Source organism: Halichoerus grypus, chromosome 1 (genome assembly GCF_964656455.1).
Source record: "Halichoerus grypus chromosome 1, mHalGry1.hap1.1, whole genome shotgun sequence".
Lineage (NCBI taxonomy): Eukaryota > Metazoa > Chordata > Mammalia > Carnivora > Phocidae > Halichoerus > Halichoerus grypus.
Window position 1 is genome coordinate 27,467,096 of NC_135712.1, and position 22,081 is coordinate 27,489,176.

At 36.0% G+C, this 22,081-nt stretch overlaps 1 long non-coding RNA gene across 4 annotated transcripts in view; it reads right to left on the minus strand.

Moving 5' to 3' along the window:
* Positions 1 to 22,081, minus strand: part of LOC118546276 (uncharacterized) — a 522,743-nt gene that overhangs the window by 410,707 nt on the left and 89,955 nt on the right. For 2 of the 4 annotated variants that reach the window (XR_013442218.1, XR_013442216.1), the window contains exon 1: positions 3,786 to 4,236. The exons of the other annotated variants lie outside the window; for them this stretch is intronic. This is a non-coding gene — a long non-coding RNA (uncharacterized LOC118546276). Of the gene's footprint in view, positions 1 to 3,785; positions 4,237 to 22,081 lie in introns of those variants that run through there. 4 annotated transcript variants of the gene reach the window in all.

Here is a 22,081-nt window from a genome sequence, read left to right on the forward strand (position 1 = left end):
CAGTGAAAATCAGTGCCAGGTTTACTGATTGAAACCTGAGTATAAGGACAGGGAGCTGAATAATGGTTACATCCCTGGAGCCGTAGTTGACACAGAGCTGCTTACATAGGGAGGCCAGGGGCAGCGGCCGAAATCTGGCCATCAGCACCTGGGACAAATTGCTGTTTGACTCCATGACTTAGGACTATAATATTCCCATTATCAGAGATTCTGAGTTGGGAGTAGGGAGGGTGTAGGGCCAACTCTATGATCATATGACTGGATGAGGCTAGCAGAGAGAGAGAGAGAGAGAATTATTAAAAATCCTCTCCCTCAAGTTGAGCCTGAAAACCAAAATTCCAAGACAAGTGAAATCACACACACACACACACACACACACACACCGGGGAGGGGGGGAAGCAGGCAGTAAAGTAATTCTAGATGACACGAAAATAAAAGCTCAATTTCCAGAATTTAAAAATAAGCATGTCAGTATCCCTGAAGAGACAAAGTAAGAAATAGCACCAATACAATTTACAAGAAAATAAGTAGAGACAGAATAATAAAAGTGCCTATGAGGAATGAACCAATTAAAATTCCCAGGAAAAAAAAAACTATATAGTCAAAAAAAATTCTAATGGACATAGTCAAAGCAAAAATTAGTAAATTGGAAGCTATCTCTGAGTAACTCACCAAAAATGCAAAAGAAGAAGGTATATAAATAATGTGAAGGAGAATTTAAGAACATGTATGACATATTATGAAGCTCCTACATATATCTACCAGGATGTCCCAGAAATAGAGATTAGAACGAATGGTACAAGAAGCAACACCTGAAAAGAAAATTCTGGAGATTCCACAATTAAGAAAGATGTGAGCCCTAAGATGAAAGTATCTAGAAAGATGAGCAACCACTATGCTCTCTTCCCTGTAAGAAGAGTAATAAAAACCATACTGCTACTCCCTAGGAAAGTCTTTGGAGGACTCATCATTTGTCAGAGATGATAGAATCCAATCCTATAGATCCTGCTCTATATTTTGAAAGAATAAATCATCTTTCAAAACAAACTGGTGAGTGTAATTGAAATGAGAAGAGAGCAAGATTATATTCATCTTCACTGAAACAGATGTCTCCTGCTTTAAGGGTACAGAAAACCCCTGAAATTTAGTGACCCTGAGAATTAAGGAACTAAGTCAAAACTTGTCATAACCATAACATATGTCCAGGCTACTCAATCCCCCTCTGTGAACTCGTAAGTGCAAAGGCAAACACACACACACACAACACACACACACTCCAATCTGGTGTAATATAGTAGTACAGGGGGAAGTACGACGAATTGCCAGTATGTTTTATATATAAATGAGAGAGAACCATATATTAATTTGTGAACATATTTCCATTATTTTCCTATTAATCTAATACATAATTCAAACTTCTGTGGAAAGTTAGCCTTATATAAGAAAACATATACCTTTTTAAAATCATGGTCTTAAGGTTAAGGTTGATTTCAGTTTTTAAAAGATTCCTTTACTTCAGTAACCAGTCAGTAAGTAAATGTGAACAGAAAAGATGGGAGATAGTAGTTTAAGATTAAATGTTAGGAAAACTACATAGTAGATCTTTCTAACTTGTTTTTATCACAATTGTGTACTTCCATTTAAAGGAAACCCATTCTTTTGCAGCCTCTTCCCATAGCATAGTAACTTCCTGAGTTGTGGTTAGACTTTATAACTGAGGAAAATAATGAAGTTCCCTTTAATTTTTGGTCTCTGAATTGGTTTGGAGGAAATAGGTAAGGAGATAAACACTTTCTGTGTTTTTTTAAATTTTTTAACAAAAATTGATACCAAACGGAGAAATTTTCAAAAGGTTAATCTCTTCGCAGAGCCTTCCAGAAATCCTCAGTCACACTTAATTTTACTAACTGAGACATATTAAAGGAAAAACCCAAATAATTTACATCTCCTTTCTTGACTATTCATATCAAGATCGCGACAAAAGACCTTATTAAAAACACTTTGTGTGATTTTGATGAGAACATAGTTTTTTAAAACCTCAAAATGTTCATGCTAACAAAAACTTCAACATTTTCTCTCAAAAAAGGTCTTTACTTTCTTGCAGGCACTAGTGAACAGCTAGGAACGGTGTATACGAGCAAAAGAAAGAATGGGTGTAACAGGTGACAAACATAATGAACTTGTTCTCTTAGAAAAGGATTTGTCAGTCACATTTTGCAATTGTTGAAAGAAGCTTATATCAAATCATAGGCATAGCTAAAAAAACAATTATCCTTATATACATAAACTATGTATCCTTTATACATAGTTTTTGTATTAAAGTCAAAACTATGATTTGGTTCTGCCACAGTTGATAGTTTTCCATAAATCTTTGGAAAAGAAGGCCTAAGTAATGCTTCAAAATTGCCCTATAAGGGAACACACATTCATCTTCCTTAAAAGTTTTCTTTCCTTTATTGTAAAGTTTTATAGCTTCACAATTACTCTAATATATTTTTCCCATTTATTAATTTACCTTAGCAAACAGAAGCTATAAATCTCAAAATATAAAGAGCTTACTTAATTTTATTTTTAAAATGATTATTCAAAATTTGTATTATAGAGCTGTTCTTTCAAAAGTTTAAATGAATGTGAAACACGGTAACAACACAGACCTCTGTATTTTATCAAATCAGCAGTGTGGAAGACACATTTTTCACTTCATTCATTTGGTAACATCTACTGCAGTCACCTTGTTAATAAAGCTGCTTTTTAAACAAAGTCAACAACAGCGATGAGATTTTGGCACTTATTAAAGTTGTACTACTGAATTTGCACTTTTTTTGCAGAAGAATCTCTTCCTTAACGTTTCTAGGAATACTCCCTAAAGGCTCTGATTTTTTTTTTTTTTTTTAAGAACAAGAAGCACCTTTAAAATAGGATTATAAGTATGGCTAAACTAGGAATTAAGCACCATTTACTCTCTGAGGTATTTTTTTTCCAGGAAAAGCAAGCCAACTCACTTCCAATATATTTGCACTGAAATAAAAACGACTCAGTATTGTTTCAAGATAATTAAAATTCAAAAAAAAAAAAAAAACTGTGTGCAAAGTTTCTACAGTGAAATGTGAGCAAACAAGACGAGAAGAAACAAAAGAAGTTTGCATGCTGCTTCTCAAAAGAAGTTTAAACAGTCCTTGGCCAGGAATAACAGGCATAAACCATAAGAAGGCAACTGCTGGAGTCAAAACACTTTTTAATATGTAAAGATGTACTTTTTTCCCTATTTTAGGTTAAAAATGAGAGGACAGCCCAGTGAGTCTTGCTGGCAGTCAGATAACGCCCAGGGCCTGACCCTTTAACTGGGAGGAATTCTCACACAAAGCTCTTTTCATACAGTCTGTGCTATATATTCCTGAGATAAGGCGGCAGAACGGGAAGCCGTGGAAAAGGGACACAAAGTTGGACTAAATGAACTGTTTACATATATTCTGTCACACCGTTGTTCCTTCATTAGCTATTCCACAGATGATTTGCCTAAAACAATATTTATTCAGGTTGAAGAGAAGCATGATTGAAACAAAAGGACAGTTTTAAGAGAAAGGACACGCGAGACAATACAAATATTGTATTTCTCTGTTAGCATTGCCAAGTTTAATGTGAAATCAAGCAGAAACAAAACCGCATCACCTCAGCGCTTAAAAGAAAGGATCCTGCTATGATTTCCCTCAAAGCACAAGAGATCTCTTTACTCGTCTCACAACACAGAAAGTATATTTTAAATAATATCTTAAATCTGCACTCACCATGCGAAAGCAACAGTTGCGTAGCGTAAAAGTGTGCTATTTTCTGCCCCTGTTCCATTTCTGTTTTGCCTATAGTTGTCCAACACCCAATAGCCCAGAGCTGCCACCCAGAGGCCCCTTCCACGAGCTGGCTTATTTGCCTGTCAGTCTGAGTCCCGGCTTCTGTATTATGCCGCTGTGCACTTTGCTGAAGTTCTAATATAATCTCCATACGCTGCCCACCGCCTCAAGTAGGTAATTTGTTCTTTCAGTTCAATAAACACTCAAATCACCTTTCGGGTAACTCTCTGGGATCAGGCTTTAGGTTGTTCACCTTCAAATTAAGGAGTTCTTGGGAAGAAGTGGGTGGAGAGAAGTAAGCTCACACTACAAGGGAATTCAGAGAGGAATCGGAACGCAGAGAAACTTCCTCTCCTTTTTCCTTCCTTGCTAGCTGAGCTGCTAGCGCCTCTCTCCCAGAACTAAGGAATGTAAGGGAGGGACGCAGAGAGGCCCTGCCAGACAAGCCTTTCTCAATCAATTAGCTTGCAGCCATTACTTGTGACCTTAGGTCACACAGCGTAAGTGTGTGGGGTGTGCCTTCGGGGGTCCCAAGGCTACTTACTACAGCTTAGATAACCCAAACTAAGCAGCCACTAAAATCTAGAAATCTTTTTAATAGAAGATATGCCAAAGATAGGAAGTAGACCAAAGGTGAATTCCAAGTTTCTTTTTGCAGAAACGACGATTTAATTCAGTCAAAGATGTTATTTTTTTCTATTAAGAAACCCAAAACAATATGTTTATTCCAGGTTGGATCAGATGGGATTTAGAACAAAGTAGTGAAGTATTTCTTTTATATTAAATTCCAAGCTGGGAATATAGAAATGACAAAACAGCTAATCTATCATACAGTTAGGGCATCACTTAATCACTGAGTTCCTAGGTTTGGTTTTAGTTTTTTTTAAAGATACTGACTTATACCAAACTACAGAGTTCAACTACTATAAACCAAGTTCTCTATGCTCAAGGAAATCAAAATCATACCACTTTGGGAGACAGGAATCTCTATTTTAAACTCTTCCAAGATTACATATTATTTGAATGTCATGATTTCTCTCTTCTTATAACTACCTTAATTAGAATTTCGTTCGTTCTCTAGTTAAGACAAATGCTTCCTCTCTTTAATAAATATCAACAAATGAGAGCTCAAAACAACAGAAAATAAACAAACAATAAGAGAAAAGCAATCTTTTATGAGGTTTGTTTAAACTTCATACATTAAGTTTGCCTATTTCTCAAAAACCCTTCAAAAACAAAAGCCACCATCATTATCAATACGTTAACGACAGTGAAGTATCAGGGAATTTTATCTCAAATCAAATTCATGATATTGAATACTACAATTCCATTAAGGAGAACAAGCTTTGTAGTGATTCTATTAGACAACTGCCCCCCATGCACAAAATAGCCATCACTCAAAAATGGATTTGGCACACCCACATCTTCTCACCCTATTTACTCGGTGATGCCACAAAGCCTCATCTGGTGCCGCACTATATAGGAATGACAAAATTCCAAATGGATGCTAAACTTAGTATCTCCATCTCATTAACCTTTACTTGGTCAACTGAATTGCTTTCAAACTGGACATTGTTTGACTTTAATAAACAAACCAAAAAATCCAAGAATGAATAAGGCAGGTGAAAGAAACAGGATCAGAGAATACTATACGGGGGATAGGATCATTTTAGAAAACTGTAGTAACAGAGAATGTAGTAATTAGAGTGTTAAAATCAGTTATGGGGGGCGGCTAGTGAGGAAACTCGGGGTTTCCACTTTCTCTTATGTACAATAGGAGTCAATGACAGATTTGGAAACGGAGGCTGACAGTGCTTCTAAATAAGTATAAAAAATAAAGTAAGTTAATGCAAAGATTGAATCAATATGTTATACACCAGAAACTAATATGTTTATGGCAATTGTACCCCTATAAAGAAAATCGAATCTTCCCCATAAACTCTTTCCATGTAGTAACTAAAAAAAAAGTTTAATAATAATTACAATAATGACTTGACACCTTTTAGTGATTCGATGGTTGCTGTTTTATATTTTGAAAACAAGCATTATTCAAAAGCATTTGGGGCTCTATAGCCAACAGATATATATAGAATATGAAGAATTCTAATTACTACTTGAAAGATACCTTGTCTTTAGAAATTTCGTTGACTCAATGCCATTCTGTAATTCTATGTTCTATTTTCATCTGTTATAAAGAACAAGCTTTGGTTTTTTGTTGCCTTGATTCAAGACAACAACTAACTCCTAAGGGTCAGTAACAAAAACACCAGCCTTACGCATCAGAAGTCGACAATCATACTCCTCAAGGATCTGGCCTCTTGTGGCAGAGCTTCTACATGCACAAAACAGAGGACTTGCAGATAAGCGCAGAAAAGTCACCAATAACCTACTTAAAACACAAAACATACACCAGCATTTGAAAGAAATTTGCTGATGTCACAATAGATAATGTACTTTTTTTAATGGTCAGTTGAGTAAAACAACCACAGACATTTCTGAATTACATACACCCTATGATAATAATCCCCTTTGCCAAAGCGTGGTATCTTACATTGAAAAGATTACTACCAGGATGCTATTGAAAATAAGTTTGTCAACCTGACCTGACTCACATTCCATCTTCACTTTATGTGGAAAAAGTCTGTTACTCTAGATGTCATGGTGATTTAATCAAACACAGCAGATAATTTTTGCTAAATTCATCTAAAGTATTTCAATAGTGGGACACCTGGGTGGCTCAGTTGGTTAAGTGTCTGCCTTTGGCTCAGGTCATGATCCCAGGGTCCTGGGATCAAATCCCACATCAGGCTCCTTGATCAGCAGGAGCCTGATCTCCCTCTGCCTGCTGTCCCCCCTGTTTGTGCGTTTGCTTGTGCTCTCTCTCTCTCTGGCAAATAAATAAATAAAATCTTTAAAAGTAAAAAAAAAAAAAGAATATGACCAAGAACAATTAAAAAAAAATAAAGTATTTCAATAGCTTAGGTAACTTTACCAGCAAAACTCTGTCATCTGTTTTTTATGTTTCAATTAATTAAAAAGCCATTCAAAGAGATAGGCCATAATATTCCTATATTAAGTTATAAAGACATAATTTCTAAGGATTACATAACAACAAAAAGCCACTTATTATGTGGTGCTGACATTTCCCACAGTAATTCTATTCTACATCTATGTATTTCTCCCTAATCATATGCAATGCTTTGGAAGATAGTCATTGGGATGGAAGAATAGACAAACGAAAATGAGTCTTGAAAAACACTGCTATCAAACTTCTAGTTTTCAAGACATCTGATTAGCAGTCTGCCATCATAAATTGTTTTTAACATACTTTCTGTTAAAATACCTACAGAGAAAAACACATCTTACAATAATTCTAAAAACTAAGATTAATCAAAGCAATTCCTTTACCATCCCTCTAAAGTTAATGTTACTGGACTAAGAAAAAACAACAGGTGGTCTATACCCATAGACAGACTAATCCTATTCATTTGAAAGTCAAGGAAGTATTTTCAACATTTCTTTATTAACTAATACAGATTCATGGACCTGTTCCACTAAAATCTTGGATTGCTATGATATCGCTGGGTATCAGCAGAAGGTGCTGCTTCTTGAGATACATGGAGTAGTATCCTCATAGTATTGTCTCTTCCTATTTTGTCATTAGTATCTGAAAACAGGAAGGAAGAGAGAGAACTAGCATGTGACATATTACATCTCTCCAGATTTAGCTAAAGCAATGTAGGTGGTAGCTGGGGTAGGAAGATGGTGGGGAAAAAAACATGTATTAGAAAATATAGCTTTTCCTGCTTGTGAAACAACAAGTTTGGGGACACAGGAGACCACTTCTCTTTAGAAAGCAAAGTTAGACTCCACATCTGCTTCCTAGTCTCTAGCTGGGAGGTCTACACACCAACCTGTCCCCCAGCTGGGGTGATAGGAAGGGTATTTAACCAGCATAAATAGGTTTTAACCAGCAAGAAGTGGATAGTAAGAAAACAACAGGTGTCATCTGGTTGTAAACATGACATTGGATCTAGATCTAAGTTGATTTATTGTTGAGCAAATAGAAAACAAATATAAAGTGAGGGCCTATATAAAAATACAACAGAAAAAATGGGAAAAGAAGATTATCAAAAGGAGAGCAGTAACTGAATGTATCATTTGTTAAAATAAGTAAGAAGAGACATTATTTTATTTTATTTTATTTTTTATTTTATTTTTTAAGTAGGTTCCACACCCAGCGTGGGGGCCAACATAGGGCTGATATCACAACTCTGAGATCAAGACCTGAGACCAAGAGTCAGACGTTCAGCTGACTGAGCTACCCAGCTGCCCTGAGAACAGGCATTTTAAATGGAATCCATGAAGACATGATTCTTATAAGACAAGAAGGAAGAAATGGCCTAAAATAAAATGGAAATATATACTTTTAAAAAGAAAAGAGAGTCATGTGGCTAAAGAAAAAAACTGAAGCAAGGATAAGAAATGACACTAAAAAATCATGAGTGATATGAATGACAAACTTAAAAAAATAGGGAGACAAGTTTGAAGTCTAGAGCAACAGTGTAGGTGAGCTCAGGGGAAGAAATCTTAGAATATTCTACTCTACACATATTTTGTCTAAGACGTCATAAAACATAAGGAAAATTTGAAAGAATACTTTGAAAAAGGGAAAGTGTCTATAAAAATGTGAAAAATTTCAACACAATGCATATAAACTCTTGTACATGGTTTTAAAGAAACAATTTAATGAAAAATATAAAGAAGAGACACAGATAATTCAAAGAAGAAATAAAAATGAAAACTAAACCAACACTGAGATTTAGTACAAGTTTTTCCTATTATTTGACAATTTTTAAATTATTACTAAAGTGGGTTATTCTATGCTTATGAATGTTTAACTTGGAGCAAGCTTTCTGGAAAGGAACTAGTTTATAGGTACCAAAATTCTTACATTTCTTTTCCTTTTTGGTTATCTATTTATTGAACAAATATTTATTAATCACTTACTATGTGCCAAAAACTATATGAGGCACTGTTTTGTTTGACAAAATAGATTGGATTTCTGGTCTCATTTAATGTAAATTCTAGGATGTGGAGAGAGACAATAAAATAAACATAACACATTAGGTACTATTGAATACTAAGATGAAAAATAATGCAGGATAAGGAAATAATGAATGATTATGGAGGGGGTGCTCAGGGAAATGTCTCTCTGGTGTAATAACATTTGAGCAACAACCTAAAATACGATGTAAGGGCCCAACATGATGACATATGGGAGAAAACACTTCCAGAGAGGCACCTACCCATGAAAAGGCTCAGACGTGGGGCATGATTCCCAATAATATTATATCAAGGATATACTGTGTCAAAGATTGTTTTGTAGGAAAGTTAAGACTCTTTAGTAAGAAAGTCTTCAGTGAGACAGAGCAACATTTTTGTACGAAGCTGTTTATAATTGCTTAAAAGATTGAAAATAAGAATATATCTATTTTCATGATTTGGTATTTTATGTAGCCATTTAAACAAAAAGCAGAATCAGACCTATAAACACAGAGAACAAACTGATAGTTGCTAGAGGAGAGGGGTGTTTGGGGGGTGGGCAAAGTGGGTGAAGGGGAGAGAGAGATGCAGTCTTCCAGTTATGGAATGAATAGGTCACAGGAATAAAAGGCACAGAAACTAAGAACACGGCTTCTGAAGAGGTGATAGGAAATGCATGTGTGTAACTGGCTCTGACGTATGTTTCCATATCCATAAAAGCAGAGGCTTTAGAAGAGAATGTAGAAAATCATCTAACTGGACTGGAGATGATAGTAGATGCGGTTGAGAGCGCTAGAGTGGTCAGAGTATGAGTTTGGTTCAGACTGAAGAAAATAAAGAACTTTACAAATTTCACACAAAAAGTCACAAATTGGGACAAATTGGGATGGGTTTTGTGTCCTGCATAATGAGAGGTAACAACTGGGGCCTGATCCCATGGGAATTTATAGAAGGGCAAGTGTTGAGCTCCTCAGGGGAGGATCTTCTGTGAGGCCAAGGCTACACTGGGGTCCTTTTATCTGACTTGTCTTTGATCACACACGGGATACTGAGAAGTCCCCATGCACCCTCACTGCCCATAGTTTCCATCTAGCTGAGTCACTGCTAAATCTGCCTGAACCCCAGAAACGCCCTAGGAAGATAGAGTGGTAACAAGCTCAATCAAGGAAAAGAGATTAGAGGCATTAGGCACATGTGTGCTAGTTGTAATTGTCAGGCTTTAGATTAGGATATTTGGGACTATCCAGGGGGAATTCTGGGTCAGAGGATATTGCCAAGAAAGGCAAGCCTACCAAGATCAAGGGCACCAAATTCAAGTGAATACTCTCTACCACTGGCTCTAAAACCCTTGCTAAGCTGCAAAACTCTGATTGATCGTGCTGATATGAAAATTTAGACTATCAAGTTAGATAATCTGAAAGAGTTAACCATAGGCTACATCTTACTTTCCTGAGCTCTTTGAGCCTGTATCCCAATGATCAAAACTAAACTTCCAATTAGAAGAGCATATGTGGGTTATTGAACACAAAGGCAGAAAAAGTTCTGTGATTCCAGTTCAAAAATTTTCAATAAAAACTTGTTTTTTAGATCCAAACTGCTATTTAATTAGATTGGGGAATTGTTACCATGTTTGTCATTTTTGTCCCCCAATTCTTGGTTAAATTAATTAACTCTGAAGATTTTAAGGAAAGAAAATTGATTCTAACTATGGCATGTGCTCAAAACGTTATGTAAATATCTGAGCTAAAGCACTTTGGGATATATTGTACTGATTACACATTACAAAGTTTATTCTTTTCTTGTTCCCTAGAACAAAGCTCAAGAAGAAATAGTCAAATGTTGCAAGATACTTGTAAGTGCAGAGAACTAGGAAGATCTGCTATGAGGTGTTGTTTTTTTTTCTTAACACTTGTCAAATAAGAGAATATATTGGTTGGAACTGGAGGGTATTATGCTGAATGAAATACGTCAATCAGAGAAAGAATGTATCATATGATCTCACTGATATGAGGAATTCTTAGTCTCAGGAAACAAACTGAAGGTTGCTGGAGTGGTGGGGGTGGGAGGGATGGGGTGGCTGGGTGATAGACATTGGGGAGGGTATGTGCTATTGTGAGTGCTGTGAATTGTGTAGGACTGTTGAACCACAGACCTTGTACCTCTGAAACAAATAATACATATTTTTGAGAGTCATTATCAGCTTAGCACACAAATTCAAATATAATACATTATATGTTAAAAAAAAAAAGAAGAAGATAGTAGAAAGGGAAAAATGAAGGGGGGAATCGGAGGGGGAGATGAACCATGAGAGACGATGGACTCTGAGAAACAAACTGAGGGTTCTAGAGGGGAGGGAGGTGGGGGGATGGGTTAGCCTGGTGATGGGTATTAAAGAGGGCACATACTGAATGGAGCTCTGGGTGTTATATGCAAACAATGAATCATGGAACACTACATCAAAAACTAATGATGTAATGTATGGTGATTAACATAACATAATAAAATTAAATTAAATTTAAAAAAAAAGAACCTCAGTCACTCTTAAAAAAAAAAAGAGAGAGAATATATTGGTGCACTTGAATTCCAATGGAAGCCATAGTGTCTTGGCTGTTCCTTTTTACTGGCTAAGTGTGTGCTGAAGTAATAAATGATGGACTACAAATGGATAAAGCAATTGGATAGAATTTTGTAATAAGTACAAATCTATACAAATTTCTCCCAAGAATATGAAATTGGGATGGTTGTCCTGACAGATAGAAGCTCTGAGGGTATTTTAGAAGGAAGAAAGCACAGGCATTGGACAAAAACTCTTCCAGGCATAAAGATTGGTAGAAATGTAAAAGATGAGCACTTAGAGAAAGAAAGGGTGAGGAAAATTCACTAGAGGTTTCCACTCCCTGGTTTCTTTATCTGTCACATCCCACCAGACTTTCTACACCAGCACTTGTGCGCCACTTAGAGCTGATCCAGCAGCCAATCTGTTTCTCACATCTATGCCATTTTTTCAGATTGTCTCTGGTATTTGGAGAGCTTGCTGCCACAATCTGTTTCCCTGATCCTCTTCTTCACATAACTTGTTCCTTCTCTCTTTGAATAATCAGTTTTGGTGTCATGTCCTCCGCCCCGCCCAGACCCAATTTGATTCCTCTCCCCCAGCATCCAATTGCACTCTGTGATTGCTATCTTTGTACTCACCATTTCTACTTAATGGTAAAAATTCCATCACTCTGCCACTTTTGTTTCATAATCATCTCTTCATTCCATTCTCTTATCTTTGTCCCATTACCTCTGCTTTGACTTAGGTCGTTGTCATCTACTGCTCACCTGGTCTCTTACAAGAGACTTGTAGCTGATCTCCCAGCTTCTCCTCAGTGTAGTAATCAAATGCTGCCAGTTTTACTCCTAATGGACCATGCCAATTTCCTGCTTAAAGCCCATTTTCCCCCATTTCCAAAATAATAAAAATCTAAACTCCTTATTTCACTTAGCATTATACCTTCTAGGTCCATCCATGTTGTTGCAAATGTCAAGATCTCATTCCCTTTTATAGCTGAATAATATTTCATTGTGTGTGTGTATCTTTTAAAATACAGTGTTATATTAGTTTCAAATGTACAATATAATGATTCAACAATTCTGTACATTACTCAATGCTCACCATAATAAATGTAGTTCCCATCTGCCACAAAACAATGTTATTATAATCTTATTGACTACATACCCTATGTTGTACTTTTCACCTCCATGACTTATTTATTTTGCAACTAGAGGTTTATATCTCTTAGTCCCATTTATCTATTCTCCCATCCCCTCAGCCTCCACCCCTCTTGCAACCATCAGTTTGTTTAAGAATCTATTTTTGTCTCTTTTTTTATTTTGTTTCTTCATTTGTTTTGTTTCTTAAATTCCACAGATGAGTGAAATTATATGAATACTTCAGTTAAAAATATATAAATTCCTTAACACAAGCAAAAAAAAAATGTTCATCATAATTTGACTTCAACCTTTATGGTTTCATGACCCTATACTCCCCCACTTTTATATTTTTTTCTTAAGATTTTATTTATTTATTTGACAGAGAGAGACGCAGTGAGAGAGGGAACACAAGCAGGGGGGAGTGGGAGAGGGAGAAGCAGGCTTCAAGCCAAGCAGGGAGCCTGATGTGGGGCTCAATTCCAGGACCCCGGGATCATGACCTGAGCCGAAGGCAGACGCTTAATGACTGAAACATCCAGGTGTCCCACTCCCCCACTTTTAATCTATGTTCCAAGTCTACTGAATATCTTGCCATGCCAAAGCAATCCATGCTCTTTAACATGTGTATGCCTTCCGTAGAGGCAGTCTCTTTCCATAAAATGACTTTTCCCTATTTAGTTCTTCATAAAAGTCCAATCCATCCCCTAAGACCCTGTTCAGGTACTATTTCATAAATCCTTTCAGTCTCTGTTAAGCAGAACTATCACTGTATGTCTGGGAGACCACAGCATTTTGCTCATACATTTAATTTAGCACTCACAGTATTGTATTTTAGTTGTTGTTTTTTATTTCTGTTTTTGGTTTTATGTTTTGTATTAAACAAATGTTATTTTTGTTCCTTTTCTATATCAATAGACAGTGAACTCATGGAGGGCAGTAAAACAGCTTTATCAGTTCTATATTCTCAAAGCTTGCCACAATGCCTAACACTAAGTAAATAATCAACAGATTATTGGAAAAGGAAAGGAAAGAAAGAAAAGGGAAAGGAAAGGGAGGGAAGTAAGTAATATCTGTTTGATAGGAGATACTATATAATAAGAAGGGGAGAAAAATAAATGAGGACATTGTTAAAATCTCATATCTGGGAAAGCTCCAATACTTCTGAAAGTGAGCATCCTAATTGTGAGATGTAAAATTAGGAGAAATAAAACTATCCTAAACCAAAGATTTAAGTGATTCCAGTTTCAAGAAGGTAAAATAAAAATAAAATTTCCCTTTCTCCTTTTAAAAATTATCACAAAGCATAAAGGAGAAAAAGAAACTCTAATAAAAACAACATGTTTCCTGTGACCTTTGTAACAAATTCCTACAAACTTAGTGGCTTAAAACAACAGAAATTAATTTATTTACAGTTCTGGGGACCAGAATTTCAACATCAGTTTCACTGGGCTGAAATAAAGCCTTTTGGCAGGGCCAAGCTTTCTCCGGAGAACGGTTCAGCAGAAGAATCTGTTCCTTGCTTCTTCTAGTTTCTGGGGGCTCCTGTATTTTCTGGCATGCCCTGGCTTGAAGCCACATCACTCTGATCTCTGCTTCCATCTTTATATCACCCTCTCCTCTGTGTGTGTCAAATCTCCTCCCTTTGCCTCTCTTTATAAGAATGCTTGTGATGGCACTTAAGGCCTACCTGGATAACCCAGGAAAATCTCCTCATCTCAAAATCCTTAATTATATCCAAAGACCATTTTTCCAAATAAGATAACATTCACAGACTCTGGGAATGAGGACATCAACATATTTTTGAGAGTCATTATCAGCTTAGCACACAAATTCAAATATTTTCTTAAACCAGAGACTTTTATATCTCTAAACCATTTAAAGATAGAAAGTATGTGGAATAGTGGCATTTAATTTAACGGAATAGAAGAAAGATAAACTGTGTAAGTAGGAGATAATAATTAAAAGTAACAAGCATACCCACAAGAAAAGCTCAGACATTGGAACATTCGGGTATTGCCAAAGGTGGGGTTGAGGCCAGGAGTTGAAAAGAGAGAGACTGAAAGACTTTAAGAGAAACAGACACCTACCTATGATCACACATCCACTAAAAAGGGGTCAGGGGACTAACCCTTCTCACTTCTAAAGGAAAGAAATGGTATCTGGAGAAATTGAACTAGAATGACCCCAATCTATAATACAAAAGGCAGCAAAGGGATATGGTGCCAGAAGCTGAAAGATTACATGAAAGTCTATGTACATTAAGTACCGTGATACCTCTACCTTCCCTATAGCTAAGCCCCAGGGTATTCATATCCTCCAACAGAAGATTAAGAATTTTTCTCTTGAGTAAATAACTGCCACAGAGGGAAAAAAAACTCAGATACAGATGTTAATGTGTCCTGTCCACCAAAAAAAGCAACTGCCAGCCCAGGGGATCACAAGTGAATCCTACCCGCTGACAAGCATCACTCCTGTGCACAGAATTCCATTTAGGTTTTTAGTGTCTCCTTCAAGAATATGATTGGAAAGTCAAAGACCATCACTGAGGATCCATCAAGGAAGAAACAGGAAACAAAATAAGTGAAAGAAAAGAAGGAACCCAGGGAAATAGAGAAGAGGCAGTAAGAAAAATACAATTTCAAAGAAATAATAATAATGTCCCCAAGTATGAGAAAAGATATTGTCTTGAGGAAACAAGACAGGATGCAATAAAACATAAGAGAAACAAGCAGAGAATAAAAAGGATAATATTACTTAACACATGAACACCAAAAGGCAGATTCTAGTAAAAGTATTAGAAGATAAAGAGGAGTAAATTCAAAAAAACAAATAGAGGAGGGCGCCTGGGTGGCTCAGTTGGTTAAGCGACTGCCTTCGGCTCAGGTCATGATCCTGGAGTCCTGGGATCGAGTCCCACATCAGGCTCCCAGCTCAGCAGGGAGCCTGCTTCTCCCTCTGACCTTCTCCCCTCTCATGCTGTTTCTCTCTCTCTCGCTCTCTAATACATAAATAAATAAAATCTTTAAAAAAAAAGACAAATAGAGGAGAGAAAAGATTTTGTTCAAATAGATCATCAATAGAGATAATCCAGTACTCCACAACTGACAATTCAAGAAAAGGAGATGAAAGAAAATGCTAGTAAAGAAATTATTAAGGACATAAAACAAGGAAATATCTCATAATTGATAGCATGAGTCTCCAGATTAAAAGGATCTATCAAGTGTCCTGACACAAGGGATGAAGAAAAACCCACTCTAAGACATATTCCGATAAAACTATAACACCAGAAATACAGAGAAGATTTCAAAAGCTTATTAGTGAGGAAAGTAGATCTATACAAAAAATCAGGATCAAACTGACAGTGGTCTTCTCAACAACAGCATTGGAAGCTGGAAGGTAATGGGAAAATGCTTTTATTTCTGACTGAAAAAATATTTTAAATCTCTAATTCTATTCCCAAAGATTCAATCAAGTATCAGGAAGAATAAAAACATTTCTCAACATGCAAGTTTATAAAGTATTTATTATCTGTAGAACTTTTCTCAAAACATTACTAGAACATGAGTTCCAGCCAAAAGAGGGGCATGGGGAAGGTAATTAAGTAAAATGAGGACATAATTTCCAGAAAGAAGAGGTTATAACATCATAAAAAATATACATTTTTAGGATGACATCCAAAAATACCTCTGAATTACATCTTTTTATAGGATGCTTTAGAGAGCAACCAGACAAGATAAAAGTGGGAGAAGAGAGGGTCCCAGGAAGTAATTCTTTTAGAGAAAAAAAAGAGAGAGAGAGAAAAGCTAGATTATCTGACCAACTCGCCTGTGCAAAAGATTGAAGAGAAGCATTTTATAAAAATTTTGGAGCTTTGAGGGAGGACTTTGCAAAACAAGAAAGAGAGGAAAGAAGAAAGAGAGTGAGGGAATAAGGAAGAGAGACAAAGAAACAGGGCAAAAAAGAAAAATAAATGAAGCACGTGTTAATTCAAGAAAAAGAAAAGTTCTACAATAACTTTTTTATCATGTCCTATCACCAGGCTCCGCAGCAAATGCTATTTATATAATCATAACAGTTAAAAACCCTGATATAGATTTAAACTAAAATGTGACATAGCTATCATGGAAGGATAAAGTAAAGAGAGTGAGGGTTTTAAGAAAGTTTAATCCTTCATCTGTAGCAATAGGAGTCAATCAATGAGATCTAAGTTGACGAGTCATGACCCAGAATATGAATATGATTTAAAAATGCAAAAGAAAAATACAAATTAAAGAAATTGAAAGTGGATGCCCCCCTGCACGTGTGCCAAAGGGTTTATTTCTCTAGATACTTAACCTTTAAACTAATTTGCATTCTAAGTAGGTGAGCATATTTTTATGTGGTGAAAATAAGTTACTTTTTAAAGAAACACTGTATTTATCTAACCTAATCCTCTTTCCTTTGTTTAGAATTATACAAGTCAAATCAAATAGGCATATATCCTCTTTCTCTTCAAAATATTTCCACAAAAGTAGATATTACCAATATGACTTTACTAAGTGAATGAATGCATGTATGCTTTAGAAAACATAATGCTCTCCATAAAAAAAAATGAAGCATTAGATGCAGTGTTTGTAAACAAGTTATATATTAAATTTGATGGTAAATATCTTCTTGAAGGAATCTGTAGAGCAAACTTGATTTTTTTTTTAAAAAAGTTTATTTTATAAAGAGAGTGTGCATACCTAAAGGTATCTGTATTTTATTTTTACCTGATTTCCAGAATACTGAAATTTCTTCAAGTAAAGCACTGGTTGGGTATTGTTCATTCTCATCTTTCTATCACCTTGGACACTCCAAATAAAGCTGCTAGAGAGAAAAAATGTTGACTTGTAAATTCAGAATGAGCACACATATGAAACTTCCTATAGGTATACCACAGGCAATTTTTATGAACTCATTAATAACATCTTATTTTTCTTTCTTAACTCTAAAACAAGTTTAATGCAACATAATATCTTTCAAAGTATAATGGCCCTTTAAAAAATAATATTCCCACAAATCGCACAAAGAGCAAAGTACAAAGAGTTTACAAAACAGGATGAGATTCTCCATTATTATTTCTGGAGCGCATCCTAGTCTGATGTTTTTCCTTCTGCCATTCTTAAAGAAAGTACATTATCCACAAGTCAGTCCAAGTCCTACTTATTTCCTCAGGAATAAGGGTCAGGCAACATGCAGTATCCTTGGGAAAGTAGCCTAAAATTACCAAAAAGGCCATCTCAGTAAGACATCAGGAAGCACAACTGTTTCCATTGACATGAACATAATGAAAACAAAATGCTCTAGAACTATGTGCTCTGTGAACCATAGTTTGTAAAAATATCACACATGCTGTGTTTTGACCACCCAAGAGGAATCAAAGTCGCTGTATCACTCTGCAAGCATCTCATTCCTACTGATGTTTATGATTCTAAAATCAGGAGCATGTTCCTGGGATACAATTAGTCAGTATCTGCTAAGGCAATGTTAGAAAAAAAAGCTTTTAAATGCTCCCTTTGTCCCTGACCTGCTATGGGAATTCATGGTATGCAACATCAAAGAGAAAATTCAGGTCACCTCTGTTGGATGTAGCCATGGGGGTGTGTGAATTAAAAACATGCAACAGGGAACCTGACAGATTCCTGTTTCAATCTGGTCTCTTCTGCAACTCTTCTAAAGGTGATCCCTAAAGATAATCAAAGGACAAGCCTCAGACCATTTTTAGGATGTACTGGTACTCAGAAAAGTGGTTTAAAATGGTCAAATACTCCAATCCCTTTCAGGAAACGACCAACAAAAAGACAGGCCAAAATCTTGGTAGCTCAAAGGAAAAAAAGAATTTCTAAGAATATTTCTGTTCACCATGAAAGAGATGAGAAATCAAGCCGTTCGGGCACAGCTGGAGAAGGTGTAGAAGTGAACCATAACACTCCTGGTTTAGCTTCTCAAGAAGCTGAAGATTTTGGTGCTATTAGGACATAGCATCATGGGATGATGTTTCCTGGTGAGCAAAGTGATCAACCATCTAGCAGCTGAGATCAGTGGATCCTGTCGAGTGGTCAGACTCTCAAAGGAATGGGTCACTTGTGTCCAAGAATTCAAAGCTTACATCTTACACCTGATAAAAGTGCAGAGATACTAAAACATGGTAGTACTAGTCCAAAACAGTGGTCAACTGAAATGCAACGTAAGAAAAATTTAACTAGAAAGAAAACAAGATTGTGTTTATTAGAACAAAGCTTCCATTTTAGTCAATCTGATGTTTCTTGCAAACATATCTTGACTAAGCCAGTTCTGCAAATTGATTTACATTTTTATTCCCATCCAAATTGTTGTGCCACTAGCTTTCTACCTAACAAAACTCTGCCCCTCCGCTCAAATTGTACCTCCTTGGTAACAATTTCTTCAACCATGCTAGAGGCCATGGACAGTGTCTACTGAACTCATCTGTGCCTCTCTTGGCAGTTTTGCTATCTTTTTTTTAAAATATTTTACTTATTTATTTGACAGAGAGAGAGCACATGCAGGAGGAGCAGCAGAGGGAGAGGGAAAGGGAGCCCAACTCGGGGCTCAATCCCAGGACCCTGGGATCATGACCTGAGCTGAAGGCAGACGCTTAACCAACAGAGCCACCGAGGGGCCCCGGCAGTTAGGCTGTCTTGAGATGTGATGTGTGCATGTGTATCTCTGTTTAAGCCAATGCCTTGCATTCTTTGTTACAGAGCAAATCCCATGAGACCAAGAATGGGGCCTTCTATTTTCTGCTTTAATTTTCTTAGCTCTCTTACACAATTAATATGTGGTAGTTGACAGAAGATTCAGCATAAATTTTCTTCTAGCATAAATAATATTGGACAGGTCCTGCTTGACTCATAACACATTTTCAAGAGAGATTTATGTTGACCTTATACGGAAATATTATCCAATCATCTAAAACTCTTTTTTTCAAGTTATTTAGGAGTTTGGCTTAGAATAAAATGATAAGCAATAGATGGACAATATTTACAGAGCAGCGTCTGAGTTGCTGGTCAGTAGTTCTAGAAGTTCCTTCGATATTTATGGGCTCCGTAAAGAATTCCTTTGTAATTTGTTCCCTCTACACAGGAGTAGGGAAGGTCTGGAAATTGTATTCAAACATGTTATTTCATTTAATTAAAAAAAAAATCTATTGCTTTTTAAATGATACCAAACTCAAGGTAATGTATTGAACACTGACCTTCTTAAGTATGACTAAGTTTAGTTCAAAGTCCATGTACCTTTTTGAAGATTTCTTTTCCCCCAGTGAAGCTTCAGATGATCTGAGAAAAATGCAGAACACACTTATACAGAACACAAAGCTGTACAAACTAAGACATATTATCAACCACACACAGAATAAAACACAAAAAATAAAAGTTAAACTTGGAAAACCTAAGAAACTCTTTTATGTTCATGACCAGTTTGAAAACATAGCAAGATTTTCTGAAAGTGCCTCCATTATTTGTGTATTTTCTTTTCTTTTTTGCTGACAGGGAAACACAGAAGATTTCCAATTATGAACATATGCATTGTTTTTAATGAGTAAAAGTGGAAAAAGTATAAAGGCCAGCATTGCATCTGAGTTCCACGAGGACTCCTAAATGCAGAAAGGAGGCCCATTATGAGGCCAACTATGTGAGAGTTCCCTAAAAGAACAAAGATTCTCGTGATAGAACTCTTGTTGTCAGTGAGGGATGAGAAAATGAAATAGACCCACATACAAGGAAAGACACCTGAGTGCAAAAAACACAGGTTTTGGTGCAGAAGAGATAGAGGTTTGAATCTATGCTCTCTGTTGCTTTCTACCAGAAAGACTTAGTGAAAGTAACTGAAATTCACCAGACCCTGGTTTCTTCATCTGTATAACAACACCCATTCCTTGGTTGTGATGTGAATTAAATGAGATATATCACGTAGAACACCTAGCAGAATCCATGGAAAATGAGGGTCATTCACCAGGTGTATACTCCCTTTCTGTCCTACCCACAGATGTAATCAGTTCAAGACAGCTGAGGTATAATCTTATTGGAAAGAAAAAGATTTCCACCTGCAGAAAAGGTTTTATAGAAAAGGGAGGATTTTAATGGACCTCTAGGACAGGAAAAAAATTGGAACATAGTAAAGGTGTTTGGAGAAAGTAAAAAATTGAAGCAGTTAGAAAAAGGTGTTTGAAGGAGTAAAAGGTTTACATGAAATTACAAGTAAAAGGAAAAGTGCAAAAAATTATGTCATGAAATTCACATAATTGGAAAGATGAGTCTGGTGGAAGGTGGAAGGAAGGTCTTCTGTGAAAATGTGATTATACACAAAAGAAGTAAAAATGTAAGTTGAGGCCTGGATTGTGAATTCCAAGTTGAGAGAGTGGGGACATCATGGGAAGTCAATGAAAAGTCCAAAAGAAACCACTTCTCTAGAGGTAAATGATGATATTCTTATCAAACTTGATTATTAATATTATAACTATAAAGCCCTTCCTATTGGAAATGTAAGTTTCTTTCAAACATTACAAATAAAAACTTAACCTTCATTCAAGTTTAAATTGAGCTTTTACTTTTTAAAGAGCATCATTCTATTTTACTCAAATAAATTATATTGTGGTTTTAAGAAATGGCCAACAAGGTGAGGAAGACCCTCTCCAACTATTGTATGCAGAATTTGGACCAGGCATGAACTAGAAATGCATAGTATAAGTCTAATACTGCATAAAATAAGCATGGCTTGGGAAGCAGAGCAGATCACGAACTAAAAACACTATAATGGATTTGTAATGGCTCTCTGTGGGATTCTTCAGATACAATAAAAACTCTTTATAATGACAATAAATTGCATATATAATACTTATTACTCAGTAAGAACATATTTTATTTACCTGCAACATTTTTGATGGAAAGTGATGCAGTCTAAAAAGGGCCTCCAGACATGCAATTTTATTTATTTTCCTTTCTGCTTACAATTTTACCCTATTTAAGGTAGTAAGAGTCTTTCTGGTTTTGGTGTGTGGAACATCTATTATCATCCCATAGCCCATCTGTTTTAAAGATGATTTAACTAGCCTGATTTCTTTCTTTCTTTCTTTTTTTTTTTTTTTGGTATTCAGAGCAATGTAAGACCAAAGTGCCTCAGGGTCTACCCAAGCCTGGAATGTTACTCATTTTTGAATAGCTCAGATAAAATTTACTTTCACTGAATAACATGAAAGCATATTGAAAGCTCAGTTAAGATGAACAACTGCAACATATAAATGCTATATAATTAATAATAGTAATTCAGCTTTCTTGCATTAATGCAAAATGTCCTGGGCTGTTTGGTTTTATTGAAGAAGGGAGACAAGAAAAAAAACTCATTGTTTTATGTAAGACTAATATTACTCACATTTCAATTCTGATTGACCTTGGCAATGCAACAAAATCAATAATAAATCCATCACAGTTTTTTTTGGCTATTTTTTACTCTGA